This window comes from Panulirus ornatus, chromosome 55, assembly GCF_036320965.1.
Source record: "Panulirus ornatus isolate Po-2019 chromosome 55, ASM3632096v1, whole genome shotgun sequence".
NCBI classification, from domain to species: Eukaryota; Metazoa; Arthropoda; class Malacostraca; order Decapoda; family Palinuridae; genus Panulirus; species Panulirus ornatus.
In genome coordinates this window covers 6,843,381-6,858,280 of record NC_092278.1, presented here as the reverse complement: position 1 = coordinate 6,858,280, position 14,900 = coordinate 6,843,381, and positions in this window count along the sequence as shown.

Here is a 14,900-nt window from a genome sequence, read left to right as displayed (position 1 = left end):
GACCACTGTGTGGTTCCGACCACATCCCTATCTTTCTTCATCTCTCGTCTAACCCTATCCTCGTCCCATCACCCTCACACTACCACTACAAAAGAGCAGACTGGGAGAGCTTCAGACACTCTCTCCAACTGCACTTACACCACAAACTACGAAAATCACCCAATAACACTAATAGACACAGAAATAGAACGTATACACGAAACAATCACACAGGCAGCTAACATTTCTATTCCCAAATCTTCATTTACTTCAAGATACTCCTTCCCTTCTCCCAAAACAGCAAGACTTCTCTCGTGCTACCGTCGACGCTTTGAGCCAAACAGACGTCGTTTGGGCGTAGTACAGTGGGACCTCACATCCCTACGAAACCACACACTCAACAGCCTTCTAGAAGACCACAATAGACACTGGAAATCTCTTATCACCACAACAGAACTACACCGGATCAAATCTCCTCAAGAGTTTTGGAGCAGAATCCGAAAACTCAAAGGAATACCGAAAACAGACTTTAATGGGCTAAATGGCGACAACACTCTACACCATAACCCACAAGACATTGCCAACATTTTTCAAAAACACAGGGAAGGTATCTTTCACCCTAACCCCCCCCCCCCCCCCCCCGACCCTCTGGGGTACGAAAACACTCAAATTGTCACACAACACATTCAAAGCAGACCCAGTCACTTTTACCCAGAACAGATCACACACCTCCAATCGCTTTCACACGACCACCTTCTCACAACTCACATAAGATCGAAGGAGGTCAAATTCCTCCACTTCAAATCACCCAAAGTAGCCCCAGGTAATTCAGGCATTGGTTACCAGCTACTTACACATCTCCCTAATAACACTATTAGAGCCATCACCTTCCTCTTCAACGCGGCACTAGCCTCTGGCTATTTTCCCGCGGCCTTCAAAACAGCAACAACCACAATGATACCAAAGCCCAACAAATCCAACAGAGACCCCATAAACTACAGACCCATCAGCCTATTTGAGTCCATTGGGAAGACATTTGAAAGAATCATAAACAACAGACTTAGACAACACCTAACAAACAACAACCTACTCTCACACAAACAGTTTGGCTTTCATCAACATCGCTCCACACAAGATGAACTCAACATCATTACGACCTACATAAGAAACAACACGCGGACACACAAAATGTCCGCACTCATCACAAAAGATGTTGAAGAATCCTTTGACACCGTGTGGCACGATGGATTGAGGTATAAACTAAGCACCCAGTTCCAACTCCCACGACCCAACATTAAGCTTCTCTCTATCTTAGCAACAGAAAAACCCGAATCAATTACAGAAACAATTATACAAACTACCCCTCAATGCCTGTGTCCCTCAAGGCTCCGTGCTGGCCCCCACACTTTACACACTCTACACAAATGATCTTCCCAATTCTATACACCTGGACTCCATCACTCTCCAATACGCAGATGATGTAACACAACTAATCAGAGCCATAACCCTCACACACTTAGTCAGCAAAACACAACAGGAAACTGACCAAGTTTCTCTTTGGGAGTTAAAATGAAGGATTAAATCAAATCCTGCAAAATCAAACATATCCTACTTTGATGTACGTCAGAGATACAACATAACTAATGTGTACCTACACTCCCGTATACACCGTCATTTACCCATTCCCATCTCAGACACCAACACTGTGCTGGGCCTAAATTATGATGTACACCTGAGAATGAACCGACATATACAGTCTAGAGCGGCTATTGCGAGAGCGGAGCTCAAGAAATTGTATAGATTTAGGAGAGGCGCAATTCAAAAGCAAATTGCATCTCTACAAAGCATTAATACGACCACTTATCACTTATGCCCCTTCAGCTCTTGAACTCGGAGCCAAATCCAACATCCGTGCACTCCAAGTCATTCAAAACAAAGCTCTATGTTGTCTTTTTAACATCAAATGGCACGAGTTCATTAGAAATACAGAACTTCACGAGAGAGCACGAATCCCTCCATTAAACATCGATTGGAGGAAATTGTTTGAAAGACAAGTAGAGCGATTTCAAATACATCATGCTCACTGGATTGATTACTTCAACAATCTCCTGGGAATAGACCACCCAGGTAACATGTTTAATATATAACTTGAACAACATCCAGTGCCAATATATTAAAAACTAAAAACCACTATAGATCTTGCTGCTAAGTCCGAGCGGGGAACGCCTTGGTAAAATCAGTGTCCATCAGCCAGAGATGCGATCTTTCTCCTCCTATATCCTGAAAAAAAACCTTGCCTTCCACTCATCATCTTTGATCTGCTCATCCTATTATTCCTGTGCAACCTGGGTTAAGACTTGGCTCTTTTCCTCCCTCTAAAATTCACTTCCTCTAACAATTCTTGCTCTTCCCCCCCCCCCCCCTCTTTTCTCGCCCTTTCTTGGAAGGGACTTTTCTATCATCGTCGTCGTATACATCTCATCTTTTCTTGCCATTCGAGAAAGTTCTTGCTGCTCCTGTCTCGGCCACGTATTAACCACATGGTTGATAGAGGATTAACCGCCAGATTCCACGAACACAGAAGAAAAAAGAGAGAAGAAAGAAGACAGAAGAGAGAAGACCGAAGAAAGAAGTGGATTGTAACGTTGCCTCCCGCGTTGGTCCTTCCCGCGGGAGACCGTTACGGTGACGACGCCGGCAGGCTGTTCCCTCACCACCCTCGCTGCTCCCCACAACCCCGCGTTGCTTCCAGTCCATCTTCATATCCCTTTTTATTTTTCATTTTTTTATCATCCATCATCCATCTCTCGACCGTTTGGCTTGAGCAATCTCTACCCCAGCTTCCCCACCCCATTCTGGAGAACTCATTTTCCTGAGGAGTGGAGGCTGGAGTGGACCTGTTCTCACCTGACGGGGTGGAGACCCTCACACTATCTCTTACCTCTCCCCTACCTTGGACCGTCGAGCGTCCCTCACTCACGTTTTCTCGCACTAGGACACTGATGCCACCAACATGCCGCCCGACATACGTCTAAAATCCCTCAAAACTGATTGTCCCCCTCCTTCCACGTTCAAACTCCTGTCCATCGTCTTTTAGACCACTGAGATCCGTCCTACTAGGGTTATTCAATTCCCTTCGAACAATTACCAGTTTAAGATTTGCTAGGGCAAAGATAGTGATTTAGATGGAATCCTATCTAAGCCTCTCCTTGATGAATTAGCTAAAAAAACTACCAAATCGTTCAGGACCGCCCCCTTCAAGCTAGATGTACTATTATTGCCTACAATGTTGATGCATCTATCTTGTCCCTCAGCCCTCGGAGATTGTTGAAGCCATCAATGGCGAAAACAATGACGTTAATGTCATCAGCATCTATAAACCGAATAACTCCTGATCAATAAAGATACAATGTTCAAACCCGACCGAGGCCGATCGCCTGCTCTCCCGGGGAATCCTGTTCCCCATGATCTTTGTGCCAGCAAAATCCCTGAAGAAAGATGAATATCTCGACGTACAACAATGTTTCAAATATCTGAAATACGGACATGAGACTAAGAGCCGTAAGTAACCCCACCAAACCTGTAGTCAATGCGCGGAAACTGGTCATGGTTTTCGTGAGTGCAAGGCTCAGGCAGCGAAGTGTGTCAACTGTAAAGGTGAACACGTTGCTGTATCTGGGCTGTGCCCACGTAAGAAGGAGCAGCTCCACGCAGTGCGTCAGGCACAAAACCAACTCACCTCCTTCCACAAACCCTCACCTCTACGCAACAGTTGCTGCTGCTGCTCCTCCCCCTGCCACCCAAGCTTCTCCTATCCTAACTACTAATTCTTCAGACCTCCTCACCCTACAAGGTAGGATGCATGCGTGCTACCTTAAAGCGTTGTTCCTGAGCAGGGAAGATAAGTCGGAGTTCATTATAATATTCGATTTGTTGCTTTGCTCGCAACAACCAACCAAATGTGCGAACTCCACCTGAACTCCTCATCTCCTCTGCCAACAACCATCCCTCTCCGACCCCTGTCTCGTCAGCCACCCTGACCCCTAACGAAAACGTATCCCAGGAGACCCCCAGTAACACTTCCAACTCTCCCACAACAACTCAACTGTCACCCTCCCAACTTCCAATACCCCCTCCGCACCCCCTAACACAACTCCATCCACAACCCCCCAACCCAACATCAACAATACAACTGTCTCTCCAAATACCGATTCCTCTCCCAACCCCACCGTCCCAACATCCACCACCACGACAGGCCCCCCTGAACCTCCACACACCAATCCACCCCCTCCACCCACCCCCTCCCTTCCTGCGCCTAACCCTCCCAGAGGAGCCCCAGAACCTGACCTTGCCGACACACCTGACAACCCTCCTCCGGTCAAACCCGACATTCAAATAGTCGACGTTCACCCTCTCCCCTCCCCTGTCCCCTCCCCTCCCCTCTCCCCTCTCCTCTCCCCTCTTCTCTCCCCTCACCAGATAAGCCGCGACCCAAGACTAGAAACATGGTACAATCTAAATACCCCAACGGTGGGTCAGCGGTTCTCATCGACCCTACATGCAGAAGGCCGACAAATTTCCAAAAATCTTAAGTGCTTAAGATCTTGCAGTTTAACGTGCGTAGCTATCACAGTAGCCGTTATCTGATTCCCACACTTCTCGAAGAGAAGAGACCCGATGTTGTGATACTTAACAGCACATGTATCACCAACGGGTATAAGATCAGACATTGCGGGTATACATCACGACAGTCTCCAGACAGTAGACACGAGGGAGTCGCCATCCTTACACGCAACACCATCGAACACCAATACCTCGCCACCTCATGGCAATACGAACACTTTCTAGCAGTTAAGATAAACACAATATATGGCTTAATCATCTTCTGTACTACATACTCTCGACCGAACACTACCATTCCACTCCATGATCTCTACACAGTATTCAATCACACACACATATCCCAGTCTGCCTTCTAGCTGACCTCAACGCCCAACACAGAACCTTCCACCACAACAGAAACAATTCTCATGGTGATGACTTATTTGCTTTATACTCTTACAAACGTCTTAACTTCCTAGGACCTTACTTCCACACTGTCTTCACTGGCCTAGGAGGAAAAGGCAGACCGGATGTTGTCTTTTCCAACAGAGCCAGTAATTATCTTCATAATTTCTTGTCTCCGGGACCACTGTGTGGTTCCGACCACTTCCCTATCTTTCTTCATCTCTCGTCTAACCCTATCCTTGTCCCATCACCCTCACACTACCACTACAAAAGAGCAGACTGGGAGAACTTCAAAGACATTCTCTCCAACTGCACTTAAACCACAAACTACGAAAACCACCCAATAACACTAATAGACACAGAAATAGAACATATACATGGAACAATCACACAGGCAGCTAACATTTCTATCCCCAAATCTTCATTTACTTCAAGATACTCCTTCTTTCCCTCTCCCAAAACAACAAGACTCCTCTCGTGCTACCGTCGACGCTTTGAGCAAAACAGACGTCGATTGGGCCTAGTACGGTGGGACCTCACATCACTACGAAACCACACACTCAACAGCCATCTAGAAGACCACAATAGACACTGGAAATCTCTTATCACCACAACAGAACAACACCGGATCAAATCTCCTCAAGAGTTTTGAAACAGAATACGAAAACTCAAAGGAATACCAAAAACAGACTTTAATGGGCTAAATGACGACAACACTCTACACCATAACCCACAAGACATTGCCAATATTTTTCAAAAACACTGGGAAGGTATCTTTCACCCCCACCCCCCTCACCCTCTGGCGTACGAAAACACTCAAATTGTCACACAACACATACAAAACAGACCAAGTCACTTCTACCCAGAATAGATCATACATTTCCAATCGCTTTCACACGACCACCTTCTCACAACTCCAATAAGTTCGAGCGAGGTCAAATTTCTCCTCCTAAAATCGCCCAAAGTACCTCCAGGTAATTCAGGCATTGGTTACCAGCTACTTAAACATCTCCCTGACAACACTATCAGAGCCATCACCTTCCTCTTCAACGCGGCACTAGCCTCTGACTATTTTCCCGCGGCCTTCAAAACTGCAACAACCACACTGATACCTAAACCCCACAAATCCAACAGAGACCCAATGAAGTACAGACCCATCAGCCTATTGAGTCCATTGGGAAGACATTTGAAAGAATCTTAAACAACAGACTTAGACAACACCTAACAAACAACAACATACTCTCACACAAACAGTTTGGCTTTCATCAACATCGCTCCAAACAAGATAAACTCAACATCATTACGAAGTACATAAGAAACAACACGCGGACACACAAAATGACCGCACTCATCACAAAAGATATTGAAAAAGCCTTTGACACCCACCATTAAGCTTCTCTCTAACCATCTTAGCAACAGGAAAACCCGAATCAAATACAGAAACACTTACTCAAACTACTTCCTCCTTAATGCCGGTGCACCCCAAGGCTCCGTGCCGGCCCTCACTCTTTACACACTCTTCTCAGATGATCTTTCCAATCCTACACACCTGGACTCCATCACTCTCCAATATGCAGATGATATCACACAGCTAATCAGAGCCAGAACCCTCACACACTCAATCAATAGAACCCAACAGGAAATTGACCACGTTTCGCTCTGCGAGTTAAAATGGAGGATCAAAACAAATCCTGCAAAATCCAACATATCCTACTTTAATGTACTTCAGAGATACAACATAACTAATGTCTACCTACACTCTCGTATACACCGACATTTACCCATTCCCATCTCAAACACCAACACTGTCCTGGGCCTAAACTATGATGTACACCTGAGAATGAACCGACATATACAGTCTAGAGCGGCTATTGCGAGAGCGGAGCTCGAACAATTGTATAGATTCAGAGGCGCAATTCAAAACCAAATTGCACCTCTACAAAGCATTAATACGACCACTTATCACTTATGCCCCTTCAGCTCTCGAACTCGGAGCCAAATCGAACATCCGTGCTCTCCAAATCATTCAGAACAAAGCTCTACGTTGGGTTTTTAACATCAAATGGCACGAGTTCATCAGGAACACAGAACCTCACGAGACAGCACGAATCCCTCCACTAAACATCTACTGGAGGAAATTGTTTGAAAGACAAGTAGAGTGATTTCAAATACATCATACTCACTGGATTGATTACTTCAACAATCCCCTGGGAATAGATCACCCAGGTAACATGTTTAATATACAACCTGGACAACATCCAGTGCCAATATATTAAAAAATTAAAAACCTCTATAGATCTTGCTGCTAAGTCCGTGCGGGGAACGCCTTGGTAAAATCAGTGTCCATCGGCCAGAGATACGATCCATCTCCTCCTATATCCCTTGAGAAAAAAATAAATAAATAAATAAATAATAAAAATAAAAACACAGAAAATAAGATAACATAAAGTGATAAAAAAAATGAATGAATAGATAAACAAAATAAAACCTTGCCCTCCACTCATCATCTCCGCCCTTCTTAACCTATTTTTCCAATGCAAGCTGGGTTAAGCCTGGCTCTTTTCCTCCCTCTAAAATTCACTTCCTCTAACAATTCTTGCTCTTTCCCCCCTCTCTTTTCCTGCCCCTCCTTGGAAGGGACTTTTCTATCATCATCATTGGTTCATTGGCATCACAGGCGGCAGCGTCAGCTAGCACATCCACCTTATAAAATGAATGAAACTTAAAATACGGATTTATGATTTGCTTTTTATGAAGAGAAACTCTGCAAAGACAAAGAAGACCTGGGGACGCGAGAGGAGGAAGTAGTTGCCAGATACCGCGATATTTGTCCAAAACATTTTGCAGACTATGACGTCACTACTTGAGGCATTGTACCTGCTGGAGTGATGACGTCATGGAGGTTGACGTCACCAGGTGTGTTATTGTACCTGGAGTATTGTTAGTGTTTTGTCACGTGACCCTCGTCGTGACTCATCTTATTTCCAATCAGCCACCCACAGTTCACTAACATCCTGGTGGTCAAAATATAGTCAACAATATTAGTAATGATGGCGTTATTTTAGGTGACATTAATGGCGGCAACTGTATTGGTGAGTTGGCGACTCATATAATGTGAGAGAAGTTGTCTTATGCTCACGTACCTGACCTTGTTCAAATGACAATGTTAATATATCATTATCATCTATGTGTACTGATGAACAATTATCATTAATGATGGTGTTAATATATCATTATCATCTATGTGTACTGATGAACAATTATCATTAATGATGGTGTTAATATATCATTATCATCTATGTGTACTGATGAACAATTATCATTAATGATGGTGTTAATATATCATTATCATCTATGTGTACTGATGATGAACATTAATGATGGTGTTAATATATCATTATCATCTATGTGTAGTGATGATGAACATTAATGATGGTGTTAATATATCATTATCATCTATGTGTACTGATGATGAACATTAATGATGGTGTTAATATATCATTATCATCTATGTGTACTGATGATGAACATTAATGATGGTGTTAATATATCATTATCATCTATGTGTAGTGATGATGAACATTAATGATGGTGTTAATATATCATTATCATCTATGTGTACTGATGATGAACATTAATGATGGTGTTAATATATCATTATCATCTATGTGTAGTGATGATGAACATTAATGATGGTGTTAATATATCATTATCATCTATGTGTACTGATGATGAACATTAATGATGGTGTTAATATATCATTATCATCTATGTGTACTGATGATGAACATTAATGATGGTGTTAATATATCATTATCATCTATGTGTACTGATGATGAACATTAATGATGGTGTTAATATATCATTATCATCTATGTGTACTGATGATGAACATTAATGATGGTGTTAATATATCATTATCATCTATGTGTACTGATGATGAACATTAATGATGGTGTTAATATATCATTATCATCTATGTGTACTGATGATGAACATTAATGATGGTGTTAATATATCATTATCATCTATGTGTACTGATGATGAACATTAATGATGGTGTTAATATATCATTATCATCTATGTGTACTGATGATGAACATTAATGATGGTGTTAATATATCATTATCATCTATGTGTAGTGATGATGAACATTAATGATGGTGTTAATATATCATTATCATCTATGTGTACTGATGATGAACATTAATGATGGTGTTAATATATCATTATCATCTATGTGTAGTGATGATGAACATTAATGATGGTGTTAATATATCATTATCATCTATGTGTACTGATGATGAACATTAATGATGGTGTTAATATATCATTATCATCTATGTGTACTGATGATGAACATTAATGATGGTGTTAATATATCATTATCATCTATGTGTACTGATGATGAACATTAATGATGGTGTTAATATATCATTATCATCTATGTGTACTGATGATGAACATTAATGATGGTGTTAATATATCATTATCATCTATGTGTACTGATGATGAACATTAATGATGGTGTTAATATATCATTATCATCTATGTGTACTGATGATGAACATTAATGATGGTGTTAATATATCATTATCATCTATGTGTACTGATGATGAACATTAATGATGGTGTAAACATGACCCAGAAAGATGGGCCAGGAAGATGGTGGCTATTAGACACATTTGTTGTGGCAAGAAATATTGTGAAATGTGGACACAAAGTTAGCGTTGTAAGATATAGAACATGGGAGACCTGCACTCACACCCACGCACACAACTGACCCCCACCCACCCACCCGCCCACCCACATAACTAACAGCCACCCACCCGCCCACCCACATAACTAACAGCCACCCAGCCAGCCACCCACCCACCCAGCCACCCACATAACTAACAGCCACCCAGCCAGCCAGCCAGCCAGCCACCCACATAACTAACAGCCACCCACCCAGCCACCCACCCACCCAGCCACCCACCCAGCCAGCCAGCCAGCCAGGGTGAGGCACATAATATGTAGCAGAGGAGGATGGTACAGCTGGTGTAGTAGGTCGACCAGCTGCTCTCCTTCTGGCAGCTGGTCGTTTTCTGTGATGAGAAAACGTTCTCTACTGACGGGCGCCCCGTACAGCAGCAGGTCAGGTTGGGCCACAATGCTCTACCCTGAGCCGGAGCCATTTGACGTGGTCGTGCACGACAACTGCCCCATCCACAGGTGTGGGTGGGTCGGGCTGTTAAGGTGTGGTGGTTTGAGCCTCACTAGGCAATGTTGCCCACATCCCCTCCCTGACCTGAACCCCACTGAACATGAATCCAGACTTGCCACACCATGTCATCACTGATGATGATGACGTCAACACATGCTGACGTCATCATCATCATGTCATCACTGATGATGACGTCAACACCACCACATGCTGACGTCATCATCATCGTGTCATCACTGATGATGACGTCAACACCACCACATGCTGACGTCATCATCATCATGTCATCACTGATGATGTCAACACCACCACATGCTGACGTCATCATGATATCATCAGTGATGACGTCAACACATGACACTTGGTGACGTCATCATCATCATGATGTCATCTGTGATGACGTCAACACATGACACTTGGTGACGCCATCATCATGATGTCATCAGTGATGACTTGGTGACGTCATGATGTGGTGGTAGTCTTGTGTTGATCAGGTCAGGCAGGTTTGGTGGCTGATTCTAAATATGGCCTCCTCCTCCTCCGTTGTTCTCTGGTGATCGAGATATGATGATATGATACCACTAATTGCTGTGTCACATACAACCATCCTCTACCATCATTATTGTGGCATCAAGAGAAATGGCTTCCTACAAGTAGCATTTGTTGATTTAGGATTAAATGATGATGATGACATCCACACAATCAGATAATGGTGACGAGCCCAACCTAGAAAGTTATATATCATTGTTCATCATGTCCTCACACATCTCACGTTTGTGCTCACCTGACCCACGACAATCACCTGCAATGATCCAGCACTGATCCACCATCCTATGGGTATCCCAGTGTCCCAGGTATGGGTACCCCAGTGTCCCAGGTATGGGTATCCCAGTGTCCCAGGTATGGGTATCCCAGTGTCCCAGGTATGGGTATCCCAGTGTCCCAGGTATGGGTATCCCAGTGTTCCAGGTATGGGTATCCCAGTGTCCCAGGTATGAGTATCCCAGTGTCCCAGGTATGGGTGTCCCAGTGTCCCAGGTATGGGTATCCCAGTGTCCCAGGTATCTTTCTTCCATGGTTCTTAAATCTTGGTGAATGGTTGAGCAAGTTCCTCACTTAGGTTGTCTGGCCAAGTGGGTGTGGAGGTAATGCACTTTGATGTTCATTTTACAGCCAAGTTGAGGGAAAGAAGATGGCAGGTTCTCCACTAGTTCAGGGTAGTTATCTGCTTTATGGTGACCAAGACAATTCCTTACAACCACAGTGAACGAAGACCATGCCTCTGCCTCAACATTGGTCATTGAATCTTGGAAATGTGGGTCTTTCATGAGTTCCATGATTTGTGACCCGTCGACAATACCTGCCTTCACCTTCTCCATGATCAGCGCTGGACATTTTCTGCCTGTGTAGTCAAAGCAGAGTGTCCTTCTTTGTTCCAAATCTTCACAAACTGTTTCATTAAACCTAGTTTGATGTGCAGTGGTGGTACAATGATCTTATCTCTGTCAACCAAGGGTTCTGCCATTACATTCTTGTCTCCAACCAACATGTTTTCTCTCAGAGACCATTGTTTTCTCAGCCAGTGCTCATCCTCAGCTCTACTATCCCAGAGACAGATAAAGCAGGGCTACTTGTTGTACCCACTCTGCTGACACAGGAGAAAAGTCACCATCTTAAGATCCACACACATTAACCATTGGTGATGGTGGTATGATGTCTTGTGTAAGACCAGTACGATTGTGTTCTGCTGTTCACTCATCATACTTGAACCACCAATTGGGAGTGATCCATATTTGTTGTCATTGTGTAGAAGCACAACATGTTAAGCTCCACTCAGAACTACCTATGGTCGTGAGTGGTCCGTTTATTGATAACTGCATTATCTGAAAACCTGTATCTGCTAGAAGGAAATGAAGATCATAATGTTAGTCAGTGGCGTAAATATACATTGATTCATGTCTAAAATCTGAGACACCAAAATGGTTTTAAATATTTCCTCCCCAATATATGTATATATATATATATATATATATATATATATATATATATATATATATATATATATATATATATATATATATATATATATATATATATATATATATATATATATATATATATATATATATATATATATATATATATATATATATATATATATATATATATATATATATATATATATATATATATATATATATATATATATATATATATATATATATATATATATATATATATATATATATATATATCGAGGATGTAAGGCATGTGTACGTGTAGGAAGAGAGGAAAGTGATTGGTTCTCAGTGAATGTAGGTTTGCGGCAGGGGTGTGTGATGTCTCCATGGTTGTTTAATTTGTTTATGGATGGGGTTGTTAGGGAGGTAAATGCAAGAGTCTTGGAAAGAGGGGCAAGTATGAGGTCTGTTGGGGATGAGAGAGCTTGGGAAGTGAGTCAGTTGTTGTTCGCTGATGATACAGCGCTGGTGGCGGATTCATGTGAGAAACTGCAGAAGCTGGTGACGGAGTTTGGTAAAGTGTGTGGAAGAAGAAAGTTAAGAGTAAATGTGAATAAGAGCAAGGTTATTAGGTACAGTAGGGTTGAGGGTCAAGTCAATTGGGAGGTGAGTTTGAATGGAGAAAAACTGGAGGAAGTGAAGTGTTTTAGATATCTGGGAGTGGATCTGTCAGCGGATGGAACCATGGAAGCGGAAGTGGATCATAGGGTGGGGGAGGGGGCGAAAATTTTGGGAGCCTTGAAAAATGTGTGGAAGTCGAGAACATTATCCCGGAAAGCAAAAATGGGTATGTTTGAAGGAATAGTAGTTCCAACAATGTTGTATGGTTGCGAGGCGTGGGCTATGGATAGAGTTGTGCGCAGGAGGATGGATGTGCTGGAAATGAGATGTTTGAGGACAATGTGTGGTGTGAGGTGGTTTGATCGAGTAAGTAACGTAAGGGTAAGAGAGATGTGTTGAAATAAAAAGAGCGTGGTTGAGAGAGCAGAAGAGGGTGTTTTGAAATGGTTTGGGCACATGGAGAGAATGAGTGAGGAAAGATTGACCAAGAGGATATATGTGTCGGAGGTGGAGGGAACGAGGAGAAGAGGGAGACCAAATTGGAGGTGGAAAGATGGAGTGAAAAGGATTTTGTGTGATCGGGGCCTGAACATGCAGGAGGGTGAAAGGAGGGCAAGGAATAGAGTGAATTGGAGCGATGTGGTATACAGGGGTTGACGTGCTGTCAGTGGATTGAATCAAGGCATGTGAAGCGTCCGGGGTAAACCATGGAAAGCTGTGTAGGTATGTATATTTGCGTGTGTGGACGTGTGTATGTACATGTGTATGGGGAGGGTTGGGCCATTTCTTTCGTCTGTTTCCTTGCGCTACCTCGCAAACGCGGGAGACAGCGACAAAGTATAAAAAAAAAAAAAAAAAAAAAAAAATATATATATATATATATAAATTGATATAATCAAGGTAAGATGCCATTCCTCTTGACGTTACCTACTACTAAATGTCTGAGAAGCTGGTGCTACTTAAGGATACAGTCAACATTTACTCCTTGTTGATGTTGTACACAGGAACATTTACTCCTTGTTGATGTTGTACACAGGAACATTTACTCCTTGTTGATGTTGTACACAGGAACATTTATTCCTTGTTGATGTTGTACACAGGAACATTTACTCCTTGTTGATGTTGTACACAGGAACATTCAAGCATAACGATGCAAATAATGTTTACTGGATGTGTCTAACGTGGATAATGTCTCACATTGTCATTTCCAGTTATTATAACCATATAAGTTATATTCATATGGAACATGTTAATGACAACCGGTAGGAGATGTTGTATATACTACATGGCAGCAACCATTGTGGCATGCAGGCCTCACGTGAGCTTGCTCCTCTACCATTGCCCCAAACTTACCTCCCATGTGTCTTGTTGTCAGGATCAGTAGTTTTCAACAACTTTTTTGAGCGATAGTACATTACTAATGTATCCACCAACATTATATATATATACATTCTATTAGACATTTGAATTAGTTTCAATGTTTGATGTATGGTATGACTTTACATACACATTATCACTATCATGCAGGCAAAAGTAAAACTTCTTACCCACACCAGGTCTTCTGTCCAACGACAGCAGGGAAAAGTAGGTAATAGGTGAAGACACAGGCCATGTAACACGTCAGTGGAGGACCAGCTACGGCAGCCTTTGTGGCTCAGGAGAGAATGTTCGTGAGCAGTGTTGGGAGGAGACCATATACTGTTCACCAGCCTTACGTATACAAGAGGTGTGGGGGCGGGTCGTCAACACAGCTCAGTAAGACACCAACAGTGGCAGTTAATTGTCAGAAACGTTTCAAGTGAGCAGTTGCAAGGTGAGGCAATGGTGGTCAGGAAAGCTGTTCCTTGTAGCTCGCTAGTTAGCCGAGAGGTGAGTGTAGACACTGTATAATGTTATGATGAAGTATGGAGTAGATAGATATTGTGTTTCACTGCCAACTTATCTGAGATTCAAGCTATGTCAGGAGGGACGCATTGCAGTAGATAGTTTACAGCTTGAAGGGAAAACAGATGATTGGCATCCCAGTTATTTACGAAATGTCTTTTTAGAAAAAATAAACAGTTTACCCGGACGAAATGTTGTACGGTCAAGCGGGTTGTGGTGGTTTTTATAAGGGAATCTTTTAT